Raw genomic sequence first — 27379 nt, forward strand, 5'->3', positions numbered from 1 at the left:
CTATGGAAGCAGGACCTCTTCTATCTTGTTAACCACTTCTACCCTCAGAGTCAGGCGTAGGGCTTAGCACCACACAATTGTTTGCACTGCAGAAGCCTATATCTAGTGGGAACCTTTGTAACAATGAAAGATTTAGGATGAAACTTCTTATGTAAATGATTTTTAAAATCTTTGAAAATTCAGAAGATCCCACACAGATAAAATATGCATTAGCTAATTCCCTTCTCATGCATATATAATACTCAGGGCCTTAGAGTAATAATCTGTAGATGTTGTTGTTTCAGTATCATGTTTTAAGGCTGCTAGGAAGTGGGATTGCAGGATGGGAAGGAAAGAGGTGGTTGGTTAAGAATTGGCAAATAGTGATGGGAAAGTGACAATGTCCTCAGTGCTGATTGACATTCTTTCTAGTTTTTTGAACACGTAGTTAAATGTGCTGAGAGAATTTAGGGAGAGTGAATTATAAGATTTGGAATCTATCCTAACCCATAAGTTGATATGTAATTCTTACTGTATTTTTCCAACCCTCTGGATAGTTCTAGAGCCAAGTCATGCCAGCACATCTGCCAGCAGTGTCTTCCAAAGCTGCTGACCTGATCTCCTCTACTGTGTGGATCTTTTCAAACAGATAATCTCCCTTCCCAATTCCAGGATCTTGGCTTTGGGTTGTCAGCAGCCAATACATTCAAAAACAGATGGCTTAGGATTTAAGGGAATAAACACCTATAGTATGGCCAAGGCCAGAAAATAGTCAAAGGTAAAAATGAGAAGATGGTTTGGCAATAGATCCTTGTATATGAAGAAAGGAAACGAAGTAATGGTGATGATATTTGGTCTGATTCACTATTGTCTGCATATTCTCAGGTAGAAATTTATGTACTATGTTAGAAACCTAAAATCTAAGTTGGCAGTCTCCTTTGATATTTCTGCTTTTTACTAGATCCGGATGTCAGTTTTCTTCAGGCTATTTGATATTGATACTCTGTCTCTCTAATTCATAAAAATGTTGATAAAATTTGGACATAGAAAGTAATAGATTAGCAAGTTTTATCTTTCGGATTCATTTTTTACTTTTCTTACTGCCTTAGTATTATTGAAAACTTTTTTCTGGTTGATAAAGTTTTTAATTTTTGTCCTCTTTTTCATGGTTTTTATTTTTTTCAGTAATAAAGCTATATCTGTGGCACTAAGATAACTTCTTTCTCTAAAACAGTCTTGAAGTTGGACAGCCCAGAATTGAAATTGGACAGCACAATTGACTACTTCTTTATTCTAAATCTCAAATCTTCTGATAGAACTTTTGAATCAGTGAAGATTACTGAGTCTCAACCTTTCCACACACTTGAATGCATTTAAAAATTCAGATTCAGGATTAAGTAGCTAAATAGAACATAAAGTAGAAGTCAGAGAAATAGTGTTGCCTGGGTACAAATTAAGAATGTTTGGCTAACTGAACTGTATTCAACGCAGCAACATTTAGTCTTGGGATGAGAATTCACTTAGTCTTTGATACTGTGTGCCTTCTCAGCTCCTACAGAATGTGGACGGCTAACTCCCGAAAGCTGACACCCTAATTTTCCCTCTTGCTGGCCCTATAATTTGTCTTTAAATAAGCTTTAACTTAAAAAAAAAGCAAAACAGGACTTCTGCAACCATAAAAAAAATCTAGAGTCAATTTTTCTATTCAGTCTTGGATGTCATTTTGCTCTAGCCAACCTGTGGAAGTGACAGCCTTCCTACACTCGTCCTCATTTATCTCCCACAGAAAAGGTAGTTCCAAATTCCAACCTGTGCTCTTCCTCCAATCTCATCTCACCATATAATTTTCCTGAGTCATCATAGAAGGAAAAATAAACATAGTTCATGAATTCTTTTCCCTTTTGTGTTTGTGACTTAAGAACTAAATACCTTCTGATCTAAGAACAAGTGCTTAACTGACAAAGTGGAATTTCTAAACACTTTTCTCAGGGTTTCTTACTAGCTCATATTACCTTCTTCCTTAATCAATAGCTAATTAAAATGGTAAGACTTATTGTTAAAATGATAGATACCCTGCAGTTTTAGACCATCTTGAAAACTGATTATCAGCTGCATTTTCCTAAAACAAACAATAATTCTCAATGTATTCTTAACCAACAGAGCAATTTAGAAACAGTACTAGAAGATTACTCTATGCTATGCTATGCTAAGTCACTTCAGTCGTGTCCGACTCTGTGTGACCCCATAGACGGCAGCCCACCAGGCTCCCCCGTCCCTGGGATTCTCCAGGCAAGAACACTGGAGTGGGTTGCCATTTCCTTCTCCAATGCATGAAAGTGAAAAGTGAAAGTGAAGTCGCTCAGTCATGTCCGACTCTTAGCAACCCCAAGGACTGCAGCCTACCAGGCTCCTCCGTCCATGGGATTTTCCAGGCAAGAGTACTGGAGTGGGGTGCCATTGCCTTACAGACCCATAATTGTGTATCTATGAATATATTTGTAAGAGAAAAGAGTTGAAGGTAAAGTGAAATCATTATCTGTCATTTAAAACTATCTCAAGTCTTGTCTAACACTGTAATATTGAATAAGCACAACATAATGAATAAAAGACTAAAAGCAGTTCTGCTTGATCTAAAGATGGTCCATGGGGCAGTGTGCAGAGCTTCAGTGAGTCCTGTCTTCCTGGCAGGCAACCCATGTGGATAAAGAGAACAGGCTTTGCAACCCACCGGCCTTGGATCAGATACTTATTCTGCTGCTTTTTAGCTGTGTGACCTTGGGCAAATTACTCAGTCTCTCTATGCCACTTTTTCAAAAGGGAGATACTATAGCACCAGCCTCATAGGGTTGTGAGCCTTGCATCTGCTGTTACATGCAATGCCCTAAGAAACACATTTGACATGTGTTAAGTGCTCTCTATGTGCCCCTCTATATCAGACTTTATTTTAAAAATGTAGCAACAGTCTATTAGGAGATAGGAGCACTCTGTAATTGAAATCTAGTAAGTCAGCTTTAAACTGTATCCAATAGTAACTCTGATATTTCTGTTAACTCTGATATTTCTGGGCTTCATTTTCCTCTTGGAATTTAGAATGGAAGCTCATCATGTAGTGCCAGGCAGGGAGCAGTAACTTTTCCCTTTGGCCCTGTTTCTTCCGTTTTACACAGAAAATAAGGCTTAGTTTAAGCTGATGCCTCTCAAGGGAGTCCTGGGATGCAACTAAAGCTCAGCTGCTATTTGCAGGGTGACCTAGGATGGTTCTTAGTCTGTGTGGGTTTTAAGAGCCTGGGAGGTCTAGATCTGCTTTCAAATAAAAGAGAAGCAGGGGGTGCTGGATCAGGTTCACTGTAAATATGCTTTCCCATTCTCCTTTTCTCATTGTATTCCTTCAGTGCCCAAGCTCTAAAGCTAGGCCACTTGATTTATATTTGGAGGTTTTGCATATGATTTTAAAAAGATGAAGTACCGAAAGTGCTGCAAACATCTTACCTATGACACAGATTTAGACAAGCTCATACAAGTAAACCTTGGTAGCAGTTATTTCAGATGAAGATAATGGGGATGATACTAATAATGGCAGTAGCTGCTATTTATTGGCTAGACAATGTACTAGATGTAAGGCATTATCTTAATTTTATTATTATTATTTTATTATTACAACAATAATAATTGTTCGCTATAATTATTCACAAATAATTGGTTGCTAAGTCATGTCCAACTCTTTGTGAGCCCATGGATTGCAGCAAGCCAGGCGCCCCTGTCCCCCACTGTCTCCCAGAGTTTGCTCAAATTCATGTCCATTGAGTCAGGGATGCTATCTTAACCATCTCATCCTCTGCCATCCCCTTCTCCTTTTGCCTTCAGTCTTTCCCAGCATCAGGGTCTTTTCCAGTGAGTCAGCTCTTCCCATCAGGTGGTCTAAGCATTGGAGCTTCATAAAGGAAAGTAAAATCAAAGAGGCTAGTAGTTTTCACAAGGTGACACAGCCAGTGGATGTTTACCAGTCTCTAAAACCCAGCCTCCTCCACCTATAGTAGCATCATTTTATTTCCCATCAACCATCCACTTACAAATTTCTGCTTGGAAATGCCTTCACCCTCTCGAAATTGAGATACCTTGTCATCTCCTTTATGTGCCTTTCTCTACTGCTCACTAGTTAATTCATGTTTATATAAATTGCCTTTGTTGACTTCTGGGTTTTAGGTTACTTGCTGTTGTTATTCTAATTTATGCCCTTTCAAGATGCAGCCACAGAATAGAAAAGACCTTGCAAAGCTCATGCATTTCCAGATGAGTTTATAAATAGAAGCAACATCATCCAGTTTCCTGAAATAGACACCAGGAGAGAGGCCATTTTCAGGCCTCTTTCGCCTTGACCTGTCACTTCTTATTGTGTCCTCATTGATGAGTTGAAAGTAATTGATCACCACTGTCTTTTGGTGGTTTACTGGGTGCTGTTTGCTATAAAGAGAAGCAACAGAATCCTGTTAGCTTCTGCCCATTCATCTCTTTTTAGTTGCAAGATAAAGCCACACTAACAGTTTGCAAAAAGACTGTGGAATGGATTTAGCCTGGTTTTATTTAATTCAACAAACATAAGCAAATGATTAGTTAGTTTTTAAGTGTAAAATACCATAGAGCACATTTATAGCTTGAGGTCATATTTAACTCAACAGTTGTGATAATAGTAATTCAGTGCAGTCTTAGACTGAGTCATTCAATAACAGATAAAATGTGCACTTAAAAACTAGCAATCATTAAGTCCCAACTACTTTTAAAAAAAGTCAAAACAAGACATTTTCTAGCATTTCCTGGCTTCTTCTCCATTTGCAATTTGTGCAGTGTATATTCTTTTACCCCCTTCTACTCAAAAGTTATTGGTTGGGAATTCATGTGAGAAAGATAAAGGAATTTTCAGTCTTCTGATTGGCTGCCTTATTGATCTTGATGCATTATATTAATGGGACCATGGCAGCAGAAAAAGTAAGGGCTTTGGTGGTAAATAGACTTGAGTTGGAGTCCTAGTCCATATCTTACAGTTCCTTCATCTCGAAAAAATAGACATAAGGATTCCAACCTTTTGTGGTTATTGTAAGGGTTAAGTGGGATGAGATATGTAACAGGCTAGACCAGCGTGTGTGTGTGTGCACACCCTTTGTATATATATGTTGCTTGTTATAGATGTGATCTTTCATTTCCCCATATGAAAGATGACATCTATATCACTGCTCACCTTTCCTGGTTCTAAAGAAGCTTGAGTCTCATGGTCATATGAGAACAGAGGTTCCATAGTCAGAGTCCAGACTTCAAGTTCTATGTCTACTGCTTACTTGCTTTTTTAGCCTAGAGCAAGTATTTTGAGTCTCCAATTTTTTGTATCTGTAAACTACTGATAATAATAACGCCTGTTCTCTAGGGTTGATTTTACATGAGATAACATATATAAAAGGTTTAACACATAAGAAACACTTCATGCAAGTTTAATATTAACATTACTAATGGGAAAGATGATATTCAAAATGACCCAATCTTATAATAACAAATAATGGCCTCTCATGTGACAAGTACAATTCCAAATTTGTTGGCATATTAATTGTAGGACTTTAACAATGTCATCTTTTAGGATTTGAAATAGCTCAGCTGGAATTCCATCATCTCCACTAGCTTTTTTCATAGTAATGTTTCCTAAGGCCCACTTGACTTCACAGTCCAGAATGTTGGGCTCTAGGTGAATTATCACACCATCGTGGTTATCCAGGACATTAAGACCTCTTCTATATAGCTCATCTGTATATTCTTCCCACCTCTTCCTCATCTATTCTGCTTTTGTTTTGTCCATACCATTTCTGTCCTTTATTGTACCCATTTTTGCATGAAATATTCCCTTGGTATCTCTAATTTTCTTGAGATCTTTAGATTTTATTGTTTTTCTCTATCTCTTTGCATTGTTCTTGCATTAAATTATATAGCTCTCTCAATAACCTGATGAGGTAGGTGGTATTATTCATAAACATGCCCATTTTCAAGATGAAAAAATTGAGTCCAACAGAGAGTAACTTTCACAAAGGCTCACAGCTAGGAAGTGATAGAGCTGGCCTGTGGATTCTGGCTGCTGAGTTTCAGGGTCCATATTCCTAATCATTTGCTGTATTTCATCTACCTCACATGTTATTTTGTAACAGCTCAGTGTGGTAGGTAGGTAGGGAATATATGTATCATTGTTTCTTATTTTGTAATGAAGAAACCAAGTATCCAATGGATCAAGCTTGGTGAAACTACTCCTCTCAATCCATGAAACAAAAAAGCCAAACCTTCCTTTGAGGTCCCCAAAGACCACTAAGAATTCCTGACCCCCTATTTTCTGAGCATATGGGGAAAGAATGGGGAAAAAATACCTTAACTGAATGTTTTATTTTAAAAATTAACCTAGATGAGCATTTAACTCTATAATGCAATGTTTGTTTGAAAATAAAAAATATACTTAAAATTTCTTTGTGCTTGAGTATAATGGAAACTCCAGGAAGACGTGTTATGTTTTTCCAAGGAATTTTGTGTGTCTTGGTTTGAGAAGTTAGCCTTAAATATAATGATAATGATGCCAAATCATAAAAACTCTTGGGCATTAGTAAGACTCTATATAACTTAACGCCAGCATTGGGGACCTCTTTTTTATGCTATTTTATGCTATAAAGATGTCACCTAATGGTGTGCATAACAGAAGAGCCAAGATAAGCAAATTATCCTGGCAGCTATCCTGGTGAAGAAAGACCTCTTTCACTGAACTCCTGAATCCCTACACTGATTGCTGAGAAAAACAACTACCAGCACAAGAGGAGTCATTGCTCAAGGCATCGCTCATGGTAGGTGAAAGAGCTCAGGAACCGGCGAGCACACTCTGCCATCATATCTGCTCCTGCCCTCATCCTGGCTGTTTGAGTTGTGCCAGATAATTGTGTTCCTTTGAGTGCTGTATGCTTCCTCATACTTGGCACCTTTGTGCCTATTAGCCCCTTGCCTTGCAGTATCTTTGCCAACTTCGGAATCCAGCATATATTAATACAGACTTTTTAACCCCCAAACATGGAGTAAATTCAAATGATTCCTAGTGGAGAAGAGCATGATGGTGGTGATTTAATAAGTCAGTGTAACAATGTTTATTGACTATTTGTTGTGTCAAACATTATAGAGGGAACATTATAGACATTATAGATCTGGAGCCTATAAGCTTTAAATTCAGTTTAATAAATAACTATTCAGTATATGTTGAATCAGTGAATTCATTAGGTCTTGGGAAAACAAACATGAGCAAGATGTTTTCCCTTACTTGGATAAACCTTGCAGATTGTCAAGGGAACCCAACCTACCAACAGAACCCACATTAAAGTGATGTGTTAATACCAGATAAAGGCATGATAAGCTCTGTATGCTTATCATGATATGATAGCACCACCGACTCGATGGACATGAATTTGAGCAGACTCCAGAAGATAGTGAAGAACAGGAAAGCCTGGCATGCTGTAGTTCATGGGATCACAAAGAATCAGACACAATTTAGCAACTGAAAAACTACCACCACAACAAAAGCTCTGTATGGGGCAGAGTGGATGAAAGGCCTAAGAAAACTCGATCATAGGCAGATACAAGGGCTGGACCACTGAAGGGAACATACAAGTTTGCCATACAGAAGTGATGAAGAGGACATCCCAGAGAGAGAAAAGAGCATGAGCATCCTGCAGTTCAGTGCAGGACTCAGGAAAGGGTTTTGTCAGGAATTATACAAAACGGTTGGAAGGAGATGGAAGAGTGCAACTCATGACTTTTAATTTTGTGATTATACTTCCACGTCTGTGGTCAACAGGTGCTTACTGCTGTATCTTCAAGGTTAGACACTGGACCACAGTGGATGGAGTACAACTGCTATACATGGTCATATCTATAGAGCTTACTTGTCCACTGTGCCTCTGTTCTTCATTTACTTTTGAGTCTTGAGTTTCTAACTCTTACTGTCAGAACCTTCACTGTATGTACAACCATAGCCACAGATGATACAACTGGTGTGCAGAGGACGTGATATATTGTTTTTGGCTTTCTGTCTCCTCCAACACAGGGCGAGAAGAACATAAAAAGAGGTGGAAATGGATGCTAAGACTGAATACGTAATATCTCACTCACAGAATATACAAAATCTCTTTACACAAAGGAAGTGCCTTTTATGCATCAGGCACAAAGGACTGAGAATATTAAGATGAATAACTTGTGGACCCTGGGTTCAGGCTGTTCTCTTTGTTAGCATAGGAAAAGATGGTTTGTGAAAGACCATGGTGCTAAATGAGGACAGAAATTGAAAAGCTTTATTTACAGAAAATAATTCAAACAAAGAAGTTGGTTTGGAGACCACTAGTAGAATTTACACTTCCATCACCAGAGAACTAACAAAACCCCTCCTTTGTCTTCAAGAATCAGAGATCTAAACACATCCATGGTCAGAGAAGCTCTAGGTCATAAAAAGCAAAAGTATTAGAAAGTGTAATCAGGGAGTACTTAATATAATTTAAACAGAACTCTCCAGCCACTTGCAGAGAAATGCTCTGTTTGATGCCAGGAAGCCTGTTTGGCAGATTGTAATGTCGCAAGTAGTGAGAAAACATAAGTCACCTTGAGAACCAATTGAATATAATCAATGATTAATGGCAAATTTGTGGTCCCTTTAATGACCAGAGCTAAATCAAATCAGATTGAACCATAAATTTGGATGCTCTCTGAAATTGGGTCATGTAAAAGTAAGCTTTATGAAGAAAAAAAATCAATTTTGTAATACTACTACAAGCAGAGTCATAACTCACAGCTTGGAGTTTTTTATTTGAGGAGTTTTGACTATCCATTTTACATATTAGCATATATTTAATTGGAATGGCAAAGCTGTTTAGATGTAATCCCAAAGGGTTTTAGTCAACAGCCATACATTTTCTTTTGGTTGATTTTATTTCAGCCACATGCAGTAAAATCAGCATGGATTCAATACTTAAGAGTAGAGATGCTTTAATTATCATTTTAATGAAAGAGATAAGGAAGTAGACTAGCTTAGTTTGCAGTACTCAGGCCTGCTTGAAATTAGTTGAATGGTTTCAGGTCCTCCAGAAGTCTGATGATGTCTCTCATCAGGATGAACCGAGCAAAATTGTAATCATGTTTTGAAAAGTATGTGATTGATCTCAGGATTTATAACTTGTATTGGTAGTTATCTTTGAGGCTGTGGTGTCTATTTATAGCTGAAATTTAGGAGTAAACAAAAATGGCCCTTTATTTTATCAGCAGCCAGTTCAGAAGATACTGAATTTGGGGAAATAGAAATTTGTAGCAAATGCACTGGATTTGGGGAAATAGATACTGGATTTGGGGAAATAGAATACTGTAGCAAATAAATACTGGATTTGGGGAAATAGAAATTTGTAGCAAATGCACCCCTCTGCTGCATGATTTGATTTCTCCCAGAATGGTTGTAGTACTCCTGGTCTCACTAACTCGCATGTGCACCCTAAAATGTTTTTCTGGAGACTGCCATAGGCACAAACAGCAGAGAAAAAGGACAGATTACCTGTCTGTTCTCTTCTGGGTTCAGCACCAAGAATCAGAGGTTAAGAGAAGAGTTAGCACAAGGATTAGGCCATCAAGAGAAAACTGGAGTTGAAGAAGGGGGACCTTGGGTGGGTGAGGGCAGACCTACCCAAAATGCAGTCATTTTTCATCTGTCATTGTAGCAAATGATGTAGAGAAAAACTTCAGTTCAGTTGCTCAGTTGTGTCTGACCCTTTGCGACCCCATGAATTGCAGCACTTCAGGCCTCCCTGTCCATCACCAACTCCCGGAGTTCACCCAAACTCATGTCCATCGAGTCGGTGATGCCATCCAGCCATCTCATCCTGTGTCATCCCCTTCTCCTCCTGCCTCCAATCCCTCCCAGCATCAGTCTTTTCCAATGAGTCAACTCTTCGCATGAGGTGGCCAAAGTGCTGGAGTTTCAGCTTTAGCATCAGTCCTTCCAAAGAACACCCAGGGCTGATCTCCTTTAGAATGGACTGGTTGGATCTCCTTGCAATCCAAGGGACTCTCAAGAGTCTTCTCCAACACCACAGTTCAAAAGCATCAATTCTTTGGTGCTTAGCTTTCTTCACAGTCTAACTCTCACGTCCATACATGACTACTGGAAAAACCATAGCCTTGACTAGATGGACCTTTGTTGGCAAAGTAATGTCTCTGCTTTTCAATATGCTATCTAGGTTGGTCATAACTTTCCTTCCAAGGAGTAAGTGTCTTTTAATTTCATGGCTGCAGTCACCATCTGCAGTGATTTTGGAGCCCCCCAAAATAAAGTCTGATACTGTTTCCACTGTTTCCCCATCTATTTGCCATGAAGTGATGGGACCAGATGCCATGATCTTAGTTTTCGGAATGTTGAGCTTTAAGCCAACTTTTTCACTCTCCTCTTTCACTTTCATCAAGAGGCTTTTTAATTCCTCTTCACTTTCTGCCATAAGGGTGGTGTCATCTGCATATCTGAGGTGATTGATATTTCTCCCGGCAATCTTGATTCCAGCTTGTGCTTCTTCCAGCCCAGCATTTCTCATGATGTACTCTGCATATAAGTTAAATAAGCAGGGTGACCGGAGAAGGCAATGGCACCCCACTCCAGTACTCTTGCCTGGAAAATTCCATGGACGGAGGAGCCTGGTAGGCTGCAGTCCATGTGATCACTGAGAGTCGGACACAACTGAGTGACTTCATTTTCACTTTTCACTTTCATGCATTGGAGAAGGAAATGGCAACCCAATCCAGTGTTCTTGCCTGGAGAATCCCAGGGATGGTGGAGCCTGGTGGGCTGCCACCTATGGGGTCGCACAGAGTAGGACATGACTGAAGCGACTTAGCAGCAGCAGCAGCAAGCAGGGTGACAATATATGGCCTTGGCGTACTCCTTTTCCTATTTGGAACCAGTCTGTTGTTCCATGTCCAGTTCTAACTGTTGCTTCCTGACCTGCATATAGGTTTCTCAAGAGGCAGGTCAGGTGGTCTGGTATTCCCATCTCTTTCAGAATTTTCCACAGTTTATTATGATCCACACAATCAAAGGCCCCTTTCAGTCAATCAAAGGTGATACCAGTGACTGACATTTGATTGAAATCTTAAGGTTGTGGTCTAAGGACCACGATAATTAAAGCTGATTCAGTAGAGAGAGAATGGGATTGTAAGGCATCTTTGAAACAGCAAAAATAGGTATGTTATAGAGAAAACAGTCTTCAGCTTTCTGAGATAAATAATGGCACCCCTGCAGATGAGTTGCCATAGCATGAGATACCAGCATTCACCAAATTGTTCTCACCCCCAAAACTAGAGTAATTCTTGGCACTTTCCTTCTCCCTGCACTCGTCATCTGTCATTACCATCCTTTGGAGGCAGCCTTCAACCTGTTTCACCAATGCTGTCCTTCCGTTGCATTGCTATCGCCCTCATCCTAGACGGTTGACTATTGTCACTGTCAGTGGGACACTTCAGGGTTTCTTCCCTTGTCTCTCTTCTTGTACTGAAACCAAAACTTAAAGTAAAAATATGATAATGTTCCTTCTAGACTAAAACCCCTCCAAAGATTTCCAGTCTCCAGTAAAATAAAATCAAAGACTTCGGCATGCCTGTATGCTTCCCATGACTTGTCCCGCTTACCTCTTCCAATGCCAATTCCTATTTCTCTCCACCTCGTATGGACTCCTTCCCATTCATTCATTGAGCATGACCAGTATGTTCCCCACTCAGAGCCCTTGCACTTGTTTGTCCCTCTTCTTGAATATTGTCACTGCAATAATGTTATATCACTCATGTCTCCGCTCAGAAGTGATCTCCCCAGAGAAGCCTTCCCCAATCTCCTATTCAGTCCCCCACCCCACTGCACTCAGAATTATTTCCTTACTCTGCTTTTATTAAACATTATTACATGTAAATAACTGATTTGACACTGTATCTTTTTATTTAGCACTTTTGCTTATCACTCACAATCTCCTTGGGAATAATGACTTCATCTTCATCACCTAGAATAGTACATGTCACACAGTAAAAAATAAATGTTTATGGAATAATTTTGAATAAAGAAATGAATGAATTTTCACTTAAAATGAAGCCTGTTTCACTGTTGTGTGTTAACTGCTAGGATTCTCATAGGCAATCAAGTTTCAGAACCATGACTTAGGTAATATAGCAAGAAGGGCAATGTATTACATAACCTACCAACATAATTTAATCATTCTGGTTGTTCCAGTTGTGCTAAAGAGGCTCCTCTGTGTTTTGACTTCACCATGGAGATTTATAACAGCTAGTTTATGTTCATGAAGACACAGAACATTATCCACACATGGATATGCTTTGATCCACTTTGGTCTATTTTAAAAAATTAAATATTTTTTTATTTTCCAGAATTGTCTTTTATCTTTTTCCAACTCCAAATATGAGAGATTCTGTAATTCCAGGTCCAACATTGACTACAGTATTAAATCTTTCCTTCCTTTCTTCTTGGAGTAGTACCTTAAGTGTTCTTTCTGTTGTAGACAGCTTAAAATAGAGTTACACAGAAGATCACAGCAGCAATAAACTTGAAAAGGATTCTAACCATGGCATAAAAGGAAAAGCACAGTTCAGAGGAAAATTGCCAGAACATAGAAGAGAATTTACTTTCTACAGAGAGATATTTTTGGAACGTTCTATGGCAGTGTTTGGGGGATCTGACTGCCTGGCAATATCCATCATGCCACAGAAAATTTATCATTCTCAGAGACAGAAGACAAAGATACTTGCGTGAGGTGATTTTAAGATTCTAAACATCCTTTGTTATTATTTTTTCTTAAAAATTATTTTCACTTTGTATTTAGGCAGTACATACCAGAACAACATTTCAATACAGTGTTGGTGGGAGGAAAGGAAAGCTGGAAATTAAATTAGAAGCCCTAGATTTAAATGATTTGCTCTTCTACTTAGAGCTGCATGAAGTAAACTATTCAATATGGTGAACAGAGATGCTTGTTTGTCACCATTCCGTTTGCCCCTTCTTCCTGGGAACACAGCCCTTAGTCGCTTGTTCTGAATGGCCACGTGACCACAGTTTTTGCTGTATTAATTTTCTAGTGCTGGTGTAACCCAGTACCACAGACTGGGTGGCTTAAGCAACAGAAATGTATTTTCCTACAATTCTGAAGTCTAGAAGTTCAAGATCAATGTGTTGTCAAGTTTGGTTTTTATAAAACCCCTCTCCTTGGCTTATAGAGAGTCATCTTTCCCCTTCCTGTGTCTTCATGTCATCTTTCCTAAATGTGTCTCTTTGTCCAGATTTCCTCTTCCTGTAAATTTATTAGTCATATTGGGTTAGGGTGCATCCTAATGACCTTGTTGTAATTTAAAGTCACATTCTGGCTGCTATCAAAAAGTCTATAAACAATAAATGCTGGGGAGGGTGCAGAGAAAAAGGAACCCTCTTACACTGTTGGTGGGAATGCAAACTAGTACAGCCACTATGGAGAACAGTGTGGAGATTCCTTAAAAAACTGGAAATAGAACTGCAATACGACCCAGCGATCCTACTGCTGGGCATACACACTGAGGAAACCAGAAGGGAAAGAGACACATGTACCCCAATGTTCATCGCAGCACTGTTTACAATAGCCAGGACATGGAAGCAACCTAGATGTCCATCAGCAGATGAATGGATAAGAAAGCTGTGGTACAATCAGAGCAGAAAAACAAATAAAAGGAATCCAAATTGGAAAAGAAGAAGTAAAACTCTCACTATTTGCAGATGACATGATCCTCTACATAGAAAACCCTGAAGACTCCACCAGAAAATTACTAGAACTAATCAATGATTATAGTAAAGTTGCAGGATATAGAATCAACACACAGAAATCCCTTGCATTCCTATACACTAATAATGAGAAAACAGAAAGAGAAATTAAGGAAACAATTCCATTCACCATTGCAACGGAAAGAATAAAATACTTAGGAATATATCTACCTAAAGAAACTAAGGACCTATATATAGAAAACTATAAAACACGGGTGAAAGAAATCAAAGAGGACACTAACAGATGGAGAAATATACCATGTTCATGGATTGGAAGAATCAATATAGTGAAAATGAGTATACTACCCAAAGCAATTTATAGATTCAATGCAATCCCTATCAAGCTACCAAAGGTATTCTTCACAGAGCTAGAACAAATAATTTCACAATTTGTATGGAAATCCAAAAAACCTCGAATAGCCAAAGCGATCTTGAGAAAGAAGAATGGAACTGGAGGAATCAACCTACCTGACTTCAGGCTCTACTACAAAGCCACAGTTATAAAGACAGTATGGTACTGGCACAAAGACAGAAATATAGATCAATGGAACAAAATAGAAAGCCCAGAGATAAATCCATGCACATATGGACACCTTATATTTGACAAAGGAGGCAAGAATATACAATGGATTAAAGACAATCTCTTCAACAAGTGGTGCTGGGAAATCTGGTCAACCACTTGTAAAAGAATGAAACTAGAACACTTTCTAACACCATACACAAAAATAAACTTAAAATGGATTAAAGATCTCAATGTAAGACCAGAAACTATAAAACTCCTAGAGGAGAACATAGGCAAAACACTCTCCAACATAAATCACAGCAGGATCCTCTATGACCCACCTCCCAGAATATTGGAAATAAAAGCAAAAATAAGCAAATGGGACCTAATTAAACTTAAAAGCTTCTGCACAACAAAGGAAACGATTAGCAAGGTGAAAATGCAGCCTTCAGAATGGGAGAAAATAATAGCATATGAAGCAACTGACAAACAACTAATCTCAAAAATATACAAGCAACTCCTACAGCTCAACTCCAGAAAAATAAATGACCCAATCAAAAAATGGGCCAAAGAACTAAATAGACATTTCTCCAAAGAAGACATACAGATGGCTAACAAACACATGAAAAGATGCTCAACATCACTCATTATCAGAGAAATGCAAATCAAAACCACTATGAGGTACCATTTCACACCAGTCAGAATGGCTGCGGTCCAAAAGTCTACAAGCAATAAATGCTGGAGAGGGTGTGGAGAAAAGGGAAGCCTCTTACACTGTTGGTGGGAATGCAAACTAGTACAACCACTATGGAGAACAGTGTGGAGATTCCTTAAAAAACTGGAAACAGAACTGCCTTATGATCCAGCAATCCCACTGCTGGGCATACACACTGAGGAAACCAGAAGGGAAAGAGACACGTGTACCCCAATGTTCATCGCAGCACTGTTTATAATAGCCAGGACATGGAAGCAACCTAGATGCCCATCAGCAGATGAATGGATAAGAAAGCAGTGGTACCTATACACAATGAGTATTATTCAGCCATTAAAAAGAATACATTTGAATCAGTTCTAATGAGGTGGATGAAACTGGAGCCTATTATACAGAGTGAAGTAAGCCAGAAAGAAAAACACCAATACAGTATACTAACGCATATATATGGAATTTAGAAAGATGGTAACAATAACTCTGTGTACGAGACAGCAAAAGAGACACTGATGTATAGAACAGTCTTATGAACTCTGTGGGAGAGGGAGAGGGTGGGAAGATTTGGGAGAATGGCATTTAAACATGTATAATATCATGTATGAAACGAGTTGCCAGTCCAGGTTTGATGCATGATACTGGATGCTTGGGGCTGGTGCACTGGGATGACCCAGGGGGAGGGTGTGGGGAGGGGGGAGGGAGAGGGGTTCAGGATGGGGGGCATGGGTGTACCTGTGGCAGATTCATTTTGATGTTTGGCAGAGCTAATACAATATTGTAAAGTTTAAAAATAAAAAAAAAAAAAAAAAAGAAAGCTGTGGTACATATATGCAACAGAATATTACTCAGCCCTTAAGAAGAATGCATTTGAATCAGTTCTAATGAGGTGGGTGAAACTGGAGCCTATTATACAGAGTGAAGTAAGCCAGAAAGAAAAACACCAATACAGTATATTAACACATATATATGGAATTTAGAAAGATGGTAACAATGACCCTATATGCGAGACAGCAAAAGAGACACAGATGTCAAAACAGACTTTTGGACTCTGTGGAAGAAGGTGACAGTGGGATGATTTGAGAGAATAGCATTGAAACATGTATATTATCATATGTGAAATAGATTGGCAGTCCAGGTTCGATGCATGAGGCAGGGTGCTCAGGGCTGGTGCACTGGGATGACCCTGAGGGATGGGAGGGGGAGGGAGGTGGGAGGGAGGGTCAGGATGGGGAACACATGTACACCCATGGCTGATTCATGTGAATGTATGGCAAAAACCACCACAACACTGTAAAGTAATTAGCCTCCAATTAAAATAAAAAAAAAAAAAACAAAGTCACATTCTGTGATACTGAGGTTAGGACTTCAGCATATGAATTTGGGGAGGGATGCAGTTCAGCCCATAATATTCACCAACAACAAGCAGAAGGAATTGTGTGCAACTTTCATCTCACCCACATAAAAGATGCTTGCCCTAGACTTGCTTTCTCTTTTCCCTTCACTGCCTAGAAACAGCCATGTATAAGATCACCTTAAAGGCCCACTTGGGTTGGGGACTTGGTTACAGGAATTGCTGAGATGTCTTCCTCAGGTAGAGCCTTCATTCTCACTTTGTAATATGCTGGAAAGAGAAATAGTCTTGAATTATTTGAAGTCATCCCACTGATGTCTATTGTTATAGTAACTCATTGTTGACTCTAACATATTTAACTGATTTGTGTAAGCCCAGCTTTTCTCATCTCAAAAGATGGGAATAAGGAACTTGCTCAGACTGTTGTGATGAGAGGTAAAGTCTATGTATGAAAGTGCCCAACATTGCAATGAAGCTAAAATTATAGTGGGAATGATTTTCTGCATTCTACTTGGAGAAAATCCCCATTGTGTTTAATGGTTGTAAAATTTCTGTATAAGTTAAAAATCATCTTTCAGATTTAAGGATTTAATTTTATTAACCCATTCATCTCTAAACTCTGATTATTGAATTTAGCAACAGGCTTCAAGAGGTCTTTGAAAGCTGAATTTTTAGCATGTGTGGTTATTTTTCTTCTTCAGAGGGTTCATTGGCTTCATAAGATTCTCCAATTCATTTCTGATTAACAGTCCCTGAATGGTGTATCTTATCAGGGTGGATAAAATCCAGGGTCTCTGAGGGATTGGCCCAAAGGTGGTGCTATGCTAAGTCACGTCAGTCGTGTCCGACTCTGTGCAATCCCATAGACAGCAGCCCACCAGGCTCCCATCCCTGGGATTCTCCAGGCAAGAATACTGGAGTGGTTGGCTGTTTCCTTCTCCAATGCATGAAAGTGAAGTGAAAGCAAAGTCTCTCAGTCATGTCCGACTCTTTGTGACCCCATGGACTGCAGCCCACCATGCTCCTCCGTCCATGGGATTTCCCAGGCAAGAGTACTGGAGTGGGCTGCCATTGCCTTCTCAAGGTGGTGCTAGCGGATAATAATATAACCCTAGAGAACCAGAAGGACCAGTACTGGAAGGGGATGATAGGAGTTGAGGGAAGGCCTCACAAAATCATTCAGTTCAGTTCAGTTCAGTCACTCAGTCATGTCCGACTCTTTGTGACCCCATGAATTGCAGCACGCCGGGCCTCCCTGTCCATCACCAACTCCTGGAGTTCACTCAAACTCACGTCCATTGAGTCGGTAATGCCATCCAGCCATCTCATCCTCTGTTGTCCCCTTCTCTTCCTGCCCCCAATCCCTCCCAGCATCAGAGTCTTTTCCAATGAGTCAACTCTTCGCATGAGGTGGCATATTGGAGTTTCAGCTTTAGCATCAGTCCTTCCAAAGAACATTTAGAATGGACTGGTTGGATCTCTTTGCAGTCCAAGGGACTCTCAAGAGTCTTCTCCAACACCACAGTTCAAAAGCATCAATTCTTTGGCACTCAGCTTTCTTCACAGTCCAACTTTCACATCCATACATGACGACTGGAAAAACCATAGCCTTGACTAGATGGACCTTTGTTGGCAAAGTAATCTCTGCTTTTGAATATGCTATCTAGGTTGGTCATAACTTTCCTTCCAAGGAGTAAGCGTCTTTTCATTTCATGTCTGCAGTCACCATCTGCAGTGATTTTGGAGCCCCCCAAAATAAAGTCTGACACTGTTTCCACTGTTTCCCCATCTATTTCCCATGAAGTGATGGGACCGGATGCCATGATCTTTGTTTTCTGAATGTTGAGTTTTAAGCCAACTTTTTCACTCTCCTCTTTCACTTTCATCAAGAGGCTTTTTAGTTCCTTTTCACTTTCTGCCATTGATCCTAAAAAGAGAGGTTAGGAAAGGAGGAAGATGGAGATGGAGGGATGGATAGATTCTGGGGAAACTGCTGTGACTTCCCATCTTTGCCTCAGGGTTTACCTGTCCCAATGACCTTCTTCTGGCCTCCCATCATTTATGTGTTGGGTATCATCACAAAGATGCTATGAAAGGAACCTAGAGATTTTCTAATTCAACATCCCCTTGTGTAGGCTGAGACCTATAGAACTGAGAGCATGGGAAAACATGGAAAAGTTGTATCTAAGATCACACAGTTAGTCAACATAACCAAGCTAGAATCTGGCTCAGCTATGCTTGCTCCACTATGCTACATCCTTTTCAATGTTATTCCCAAAGGGATGGACAATCCACTGGGTCCCTCCAATAGGAGAAGAGCAAAACTCTACCTCTCACTTTCTCCTCTTCTACATCCTCCTGTACTTCTTCCATCTTTATTTTCTATTTTTACCAAAGTTGAACATGTCTAGAATTTGAAGAGTCAACCAGTGCTACACAAGGTTGGTTATAACAGGAGCTCCCTACTTTCCTTTACTCCATTCCTCTTTCTATAACAGAAACCACTTCCTCTTTTAGCTGATTATTTTGGTATTATTATTCAGTTCTCTCAGAACCAAATTACTTATTTTTTCCCTAATTTTGGGCATCATCTGTTGACTTCCCTTTGAAAGACGAGGTTTCAGCATTCTTTCTCTTCACTGCTTCTCACCATACATTCACAGTCTTCTTCTTCCCTATCTTCCCAATACACTGGAATTTTTGTTATATTAATATACCATAATTGCTTTATTATAACTCAAGCTATAAAATGTGGCAATCAAAAGCATGGAATCTGGAGCCAAATGCCCGTGTTCAAAATCCACCTTGTATCATTTATTAGCTGTGTGACCTTGGACAAGTGACCGAATTCTGTGTGCTGGAGTTGCCTTTGCTCTACAATGGGGAAATATCAATGCTGGTACTCAGTTCACAAGTTTGATATGAGAATTAAGTGAATTAACATAGACAGTTTTTAAAATCATGATTACACTTGAAAGTAATATGTAAATATTTTCTTCAGAACTGAGCCTTGTAACATATGATTACTTTTTTTCCCCTGCAGTTTCCCGTAAAGTTAATATTCATCTTTTTTCATATGAGTAATTTAACCCCAAATCTTCAAAGTTGTCTACTTCTTCCCTTAAGGTGTTCAGATGCATCTGCATCTTGTAGCTGTTGATTTCATCATCCTTAGAAGTCTTTCTGGGAATTCTGGTACTGCTCCAATACGGGCTGGTCACTTTCCATGCCTATATCATAGCTGTCATATTGGGATCCCATTTCACTTTTGTCCTGGGGATTCTTTTAGCTTCTGTCAGTTTGGACGGCTTGTTTCCTGTATGCCATGTCTTTTTACTTTCTCTTTAGAAAGAATACATATGAGAGATCCTTAGGAACATTTATGTCATGTATGCTAAGTTGCTTCAGTCATGTCCAACTCTGTATGACCCTATGGACTGCAGCCTACCAGGTTCCTCTGTCCATGAGATTCTCCAGGCAAGAATACTGGAGCGGGTTGCCATTTCCTACTCCAGGGGATCTTCCTGACCCAGGAATGGAACCTGTCTCTCTTGTGTCTCCTGCATTGGCAGGCAGGTTCTTTACCACTGACATTACCTGGGAAGTCATTCATGTCATAAAATGTTTTAATTATAATCTCATTCTTGATAGATAGTTTGGTACACTTAGATTCTGTATTGAAAATAATTTCCATCCAGAATTTTAAAGACATTCCTTAATTGCTTTCTAAATGCTACTTTTGAGAAATCAAAGTCTTCTGAGTCTCATAGTTTTGTGTGTGTGTGAGATCTACTTATTTCGTCCAGAATCTCATAGAATTTTTTTTTCTCCCAAGGTATTTTAAAATATGATAATGTGCTTGTGCTTTGGTGTAAGTTTCTTTTTTAAATCCATTGTTCTTGGAATTGATAGATGCCTTCAGTATATAAACCCAAATATTTCCTTCAGTTCTAGGATATAATCTTGATTTATGTATATACATAAGTATGAATGTGCTTGTTTTGATCATTTTATTTCCTATGTTTTCTCTGTTCTCTCTTCCTGAAAATCCAATTATTCAGACATGGGAGCACTTAACTTGTCCTCTAATTTTCTAAAATTTTTGGCTTGTTTTTTCGGAGTCTTTTGACTTTATAAATATTATTTATTCAAACCATCATATTTTAAATTTCCAAGTACTCTTTTGGTCCCTGTTGTTCTTTGTTTCATTAAATTCTGTTCCTGGTTACAGTATTATTTGTTCCTCATGGACAGACTGGGTTCCACAAAGCCATATTTATCAAAGCCAAATTCATCACATTTCACTTGAAGGATGAAAGGCTGACTGCAAGCATTCAGATAGCTGAGAGGAAGGAATAGAAAAGGGATCCATCATCCACTGTGTGCAACAAATCCATGTGGTCCTCCTGTTTTCATAGTGGTACCTTGAACTTCATTTTTACCTGGTATCTTCCACTCTAGGGACTTTTTTTTGTCATCTCCAAAAAATAAAACTCCAGACTTTGCTGAGGTAGGGGAGGGAAGATACCTAGCAGACCAGATTGGGGAAAGAGATCCAATAGCTTCATAAATGTATTTTACATCAGCTTGCTTTTTTTCATCCCATGATTCATCCCCACATTTGGAGGTAATTGATAGTGCCAGTTCCTGGCCCTTTGGGAATTGTTGTGTGATTGTTGTCTTATTTCCCATCTGTTTTTCTCATCTGTAGATGAGAAACACTTAGGTGTTAGTTTTTTCTTTCCTGTTGTTAGAGTGGAGCTTTAGGAGAAAGCAAAAGTGAGTATGAAACTACTTCCTTGGAATGGAAAACTGTGATCATCCTTTGTGAGTAAATTTACCTGTAGAGAGGGGTCAGAATCATTTCTACCGAGATTTACCCAGAGGTCAGGCATTCACTCTTTATGTGACTAGTGAATTTTTTTTTTCATCTTTTCTTTCCTTATATATAGTATGGGATTATATCCCTATATGAGGATATCTGAGAAGATCAAATGAGGTAGGGTATGCAAAGTTCTTAGCAGTGTCTCGTCCATATTAGTCACTCAGCAAACATTAACTTCTTCAAATCCTTTAGAATGAGACCACAAAACAATTTTTAAAGGACAGGTTAGTTCTTCTTCGCCTTTTCTAATGATAACCTTAAGAACTTATTTGCTGTCTATAAGAACTTATTGGTGTCTATAATTTCCTTGGTTCTGTCTCATCACAACAAAAATTTGAAGCGATGGACCAGTGTTACAGCTCCGTGTTACAGCTCAGTTTTATTTAGCAAGTAAAGGAAAATACATCCTCGAGGAGTGAGGGCGTGCTGACCCAGACCCAAAAGACATGAAGAGAAGAACGGCTTCCAGCCCAATTTTGGCTCCTCTTTTTATATGTTTTTTCTCCTTCCCCTGGGTCTGCCCTATGTAAATTGGGCTAGCTAGGAGTGCTGTTTTGCTTGAGGTCCTCACTCCAGTCCTCAGACCTTTCTTTGTTCTATTTTCACAGGCTTTTCCCTTCTTTGTTTTTTAGCCACTGCCATTTTGAACTCCTTTTTCCTATTCTAACTACCTAACATTTCCCAAAGCTGCCAGAATTACTAAGTTTATAGCGTGCTTACATATTCAATTCAGTGTCAGGACAACTTTTTTATTTATACCTGTTTTGTACATATTAAGATTCTCACTATTTGTAGTGCAGCAAGGCTAAGTAAGGTGGCACTACTGGTAGAGAACCTGCCCGCCGATGCAGGAGATGAGGGTTTGATCCCTGGGTCAGGAAGATCCCCCGGAGATGGGAATGGCTACCACTCCAGTATTCTTGCCTGGAGAATCCCATGGACAGGGGAGCCTGTCAGGCTACAGTCCATAGGGTTTCACAGAGCCAGACTAGACGGAAACAACTTAGCATGCACGCATGCATGCAAGGCTAAATAAAACGCAGGCCCGACCTCAGAGACCTCATAACAGAAAGCCTGAAATGGAGAGTTTATTGTTTGGAACAGGCTTTTTCAAATCCCAAATAGGCTAATAAAGACTCTATTAGGAAAACATAGACTCCCTCCTGGGAAACAAGAGGCTGTGAAGCAGCCTGTATTTACATGCTGTTGGAGAGTTGGTACATTTGTTTTGACTTTCTCTAATTAAATTGTAAAGATTTTCTTCAGGTGAAGGATTCTATTTCCTTTCCTCTGTTATACACATTCTGAGTGGTGGAGGAATTTTGAATATCCTTGTTTCCCATCATCATGTTAGTCGCTCAGTTATGTCTGACTCTTTCTGACCCTATGGACTGTAGCCTGCCCAGCTCCTCTGTCCATGGGATTCTCCAGGCAGGAATACTGGAGTGGGTTACCATGTGTCCTCCAGGGGATCTTCCCCACCCATGGATTGAATCTGGGTCTCGCACATTGCAGGCAGATTCTTTACCATCTGAGCCATCAAGGAACCATGTCATAGGTCCAACAAGATGCCAAGATCCAATGTTCAGATCTGTTCTCTGAATTTCCCACCTGCCATCATCCTGTCTGAAGCAATATGTCTGCATAGCTCTTCATTTGTGTTCTTCTAGTGCCCCTCACCTCTTTTGACCTTGATAAAAATGATGCTTTTTTCTTTTTCCCTCAGCTGGATGCCTTGGAGTTCCTCCAGTGAATACATTCATGTGACCATGACAGCAGGGAATATCTTTGTGAATCCAGAGGACTGACTGACCAGGTAAGAATCAGGTCTTCCCCACTATGCTCTGAGTACATTTTATTGACAAATTTGAATTTTTGACACCAGAAATCATGTTCACACATGTTTATACTTAAGAGTGTAAACTCATGTTTAATTGCAATGGTATAATAGGTAAGTGGCACACTCAGAGTTTTCCAAGCTGAATCTGGTAGATTGGATTATTGGGCTTGACTTCCCGTCTCCCCATTGTGTAATAGCTGTACTGTGCATCCATGTGCCTTCCTAGGCCTCATGGTGGGTGGCATGTCCCTAAACTTTGTCTGGGCTTGGCCACAGGAATATTAGTGAATGTAAAATTCCATGAAATGGAGGAGCCTCATAGGCTACAGTCCATGGGGTCTCTGAAAGTCGGACTGAGAGACTTTACTTTTTTTCACTTCATATGATATGGTTAGGATCTGGAAATCTGCTATACAGTTGGCTTAGTCTCCTGGGATTCTGCTCTTCCCATGAGGAGGAGGTACTGCAGGAAGCTCTCCTTTTATCCCGGGCTTAGTCACTCTGGTTGACATGAAGACTTGCAGACTGACATGAAAGCAGCTCAGCTGACTTGCGGATGCATAAGTGAGAAATTGATGTTTGTTATTATAAACTTTTGAGTTTCGTGTTATTGTAAGTTCTGTGATGCACCGTTATTGAAAACATTGCAGGCTAAGGCTAATAAACCTCTAATAATATGCATTTACAGTTGCTAGCATGGCTGATAGTGTGGATTTATCCCTCAAAAGGTCTCTGTGTTACATGCAATCAAAGTACTGTGGCTTTCCCCAACATTGTTTCTGAATGATGACCGTATTGAATGCCTTTCTTATTAATGTATTCTTTCTCTACTGATCTCTAAGTTCTATGACGTCAACAATTATATCTGATTTATTTCTTATTATACCCCAACACCCTCTTCCAACAACACAAGAGAAGACTCTATACATGGACATCACCAGATGGTCAACACCGAAATCAGATTGATTATATTCTTTGCAGCCAAAGATGGAGAAGCTCTATACAGTCAGCAAAAACAAGACCAGGAGCTGACTGTGGCTCAGACCATGAACTCCTTGTTGCCAAATTCACACTGAAATTGAAGTAAGTAGGGAAAACCACTAGACCATTCAGGTATGACCTAAATCAAATCCCTTATGATTATACAGTGGAAGTGAGAAATAGATTTAAGGGCCTAGATCTGATAGATAGAGTGCCTGATGAACTATGGAATGAGGTTTGTGACATTGTACAGGAGACAGGGATCAAGACCATTCCCATAGAAAAGAAATGCAAAAAAGCAAAATAGCTGTCTGGGGAGGCATTACAAATAGCTGTGAAAAGAAGAGAAGCAAAAAGCAAAGGAGGAAAGGAAAGATACAAACATCTGAATGCAGAGTTCCAAAGAATAGCAAGAAGAGATAAGAAAGCCCTCTTCAGTGATCAGTGCAAAGAAATAGAGGAAAACAATAGAATGGGAAAGACTAGGGATCTCTTTAAGAAAATCAGAGATACCAAAGGAACATTTTATACAAAGATGAGCTCGATAAAGGACAGAAATGGTATGGACCTAACAGAAGCAGAAGGTATTAAGAAGGGATGGCAAGAATACACAGAAGACCTGTACAAAAAAGATCTTCATGACCCAGATAATCACAATGGTGTGATCACTGACCTAGAGCCAGACATCCTGGAATGTGAAGTCAAGTGGGCCTTAGAAAGCATCACTACGAACAAAGCTAGTGGAGGTGATGGAATTCCAGTTGAGCTATTCCAAATCCTGAAAGATGATGCTGTGAAAGTTCTGCACTCAATATGCCAGCAACTTTGGAAAACTCAGCAGTGGCCACAGGACTGGAAAAGGTCAGTTTTCATTCCAATCCCAAAGAAAGGCAATGCCAAAGAATGCTGAAACTACCGCACAATTGCACTCATCTCACACGCTAGTAAAGTAATGCTCAAAATTCTCCAAGCCAGGCTTCAGCAATATGTGAACCGTGAACTTCCTGATGTTCAAGCTGGTTTTAGAAAAGGCAGAGGAACCAGAGATCAAATTGCCAGCATCTGCTGGATCATGGAAAAAGCAAGAGAGTTGCAGAAAAACATCTATTTCTGTTTTATTGACTATGCCAAAGCCTTTGACTGTGTGGATCACAATAAACTGTGGAAAATCCTTTAAGAGATGGGAATACCAGGCCACCTGACCTGCCTCTTGAGAAATTTGTATGCAGGTCAGGAAGCAACAGTTAGAACTGGACATGGAACAACAGACTGGTTCCAAATAGGAAAAGGAGTACGACAGGGCTGTATATTGTCACCCTGTTTAACTTCTATGCAGAGTACATCATGAGAAACGCTGGACTGGAAGAAACACAAGCTGGAATCAAGACTGCCAGGAGAAATATCAATAACCTCAGATATGCAGATGACACCACCCTTATGGCAGAAAGTGAAGAGGAACTCAAAAGCCTCTTGATGAAAGTGAAAGTGGAGAGTGAAAAGTTGGCTTAAAACTCAACATTTGGAAAACGAAGATCATGGCATCTGGTCCCACCACTTCATGGGAAAGAGATGGGGAAACAGTGGAAACAGTGTCAGACTTTATTTTTCTGGGCTCCAAAATCACTACAGATGGTGACTGCAGCCATATAATTAAAAGATGCTTACTCCTTGGAAGGAAAGTTATGACCAACCTAGATAGCATATTCAAAAGCAGAGACATTACTTTGCCAACAAAGGTTCATCTAGTCAAGGCTATGGTTTTTCCAGTGGTCATGTATGGATGTGAGAGTTGGACTGTGAAGAAGGCTGAGCACCGAAGAATTGATGCTTTTGAACTGTGGTGTTGGAGAAGACTCTTGAGAGTCCCTTGGATTTCAAGGAGATCCAACCAGTCCATTCTGTAAGAGATCAGCCCTGGGATTTCTTTGGAAGGAATGATGCTAAAGCTGAAACTCCAGTACTTTGGCCATGTCATGCGAAGAGTTGACTCATTGAAAAAGACTCTGATGCTGGGAGGGATTGGGGGCAGGAGGAGAAGGGGACGACAGAGGATGAGATGGCTGGATGGCATCACTGACTTGATGGACGTGAGTCTCAGTGAAGTCCGGGAGTTGGTGATGGACAGGGAGGCCTGGCGTGCTGCGATTCATGGGGTCGCAAGGAGTCAGACACGAGGACTGAGCGACTGATCTGATCTGATCTGACTGTCGTGATACCTAACACACAGAAAGTACTCACTTAATATTAATTAAATGAATGAGAAAATAAAAATGTAAGAAAGCTATGTATTCCCCCATCAGAAAAATAAACGTAAAAATGTACATGAAAACTGGCCTGGAATATGTAAGGGCACATAAGATTTTATGAGCGATTCCTAGGCTGAAACTTCAGAACTCATCATCAAGATAATGTAGAAGCATTTCAGACAGCAGAGGCTGAAAATCCCCTACATTTTGCTCTGGTATTTTAAGAATGGATGTCTATACACATTGGCAAGACTCAGGAATTTTCCAGGGGACAGGTGATTTGGCCAGATGAGTCACTTTTCTGGTCATGCTGTGTATCCTTCTGTGTGTTATTTCATCTTTCAGTCATTAAGTCAGCTAAGGGATAGAACAGGAATAAAAGGCAAAGGACTCAAAGGTCACTTTTCTAGGACCTAGAAGAAGGGATAAAATATGACCGGAAAAAGTTAACAGTATCTACCAGCGGTCAGCCATGTAGATGATGTAATGCATTATATATGGTGAGTGTGAAGCTGAGGGCCAGGAACAGAAGGGAGAAGAGTAATAGGCAGGTCATTCTTTGAGGGTATTTGTGTCTATACAGAAGATGCAAGAATGTCCTCATTCTTAATTTTCAGGGTGTGCTTCTTCGAAGCAGGCTCTTCCCAGTCACACTGGGAATGCAGAGGCAGCTCAGCAGGCTGACTGGGATTTATGCTAGGACCATTTGTGAGAATTAAATCCATTTAAACTTGGACGGAGGCGATTTCATATGTGGCTGGCCCCATGGAAATGGAGAGATAATTTTAAGTGTGGGTGGGATGGGGCTGGGGGTGGGAATTCACAGAGAAGATGAGTGAGTTGCAGGCCAATGAGTGTTTTCTTTCTGAAGTCATCTTTTAATTATGCAATTCGTGGTGAGTCATTTGCTTTTTTGTTTCACGGGTCTCAGAATGAGCTGGCTGGTGGTTTGATTTTGACTTCTATGGTTGGGAGTCTTATGATTTCTCCATGTTTATAGGTCCTTCATTGAT

General features: G+C 39.8%; 2 long non-coding RNA genes across 4 annotated transcripts in view; one reads left to right on the plus strand and one right to left on the minus strand.

Annotated features, from left to right (window-relative positions):
* LOC123334459 overlaps positions 1 to 27379 on the plus strand; it is a 244352-nt gene that overhangs the window by 128302 nt on the left and 88671 nt on the right. For both annotated transcript variants that reach the window (XR_006552330.2, XR_006552329.2), the window contains exon 2: positions 23026 to 23115. This is a non-coding gene — a long non-coding RNA (uncharacterized LOC123334459). The remainder of the gene's footprint in view (positions 1 to 23025; positions 23116 to 27379) is intronic.
* LOC123334463 overlaps positions 1 to 27379 on the minus strand; it is a 60368-nt gene that overhangs the window by 16054 nt on the left and 16935 nt on the right. The window contains exon 2 of one of the 2 annotated variants that reach the window (XR_006552336.1): positions 16595 to 16684. The exons of the other annotated variant lie outside the window; for it this stretch is intronic. This is a non-coding gene — a long non-coding RNA (uncharacterized LOC123334463). The remainder of the gene's footprint in view (positions 1 to 16594; positions 16685 to 27379) is intronic. 2 annotated transcript variants of the gene reach the window in all.

The sequence above is a fragment of the Bubalus bubalis genome, chromosome 7, assembly GCF_019923935.1.
Source record: "Bubalus bubalis isolate 160015118507 breed Murrah chromosome 7, NDDB_SH_1, whole genome shotgun sequence".
Lineage (NCBI taxonomy): Eukaryota > Metazoa > Chordata > Mammalia > Artiodactyla > Bovidae > Bubalus > Bubalus bubalis.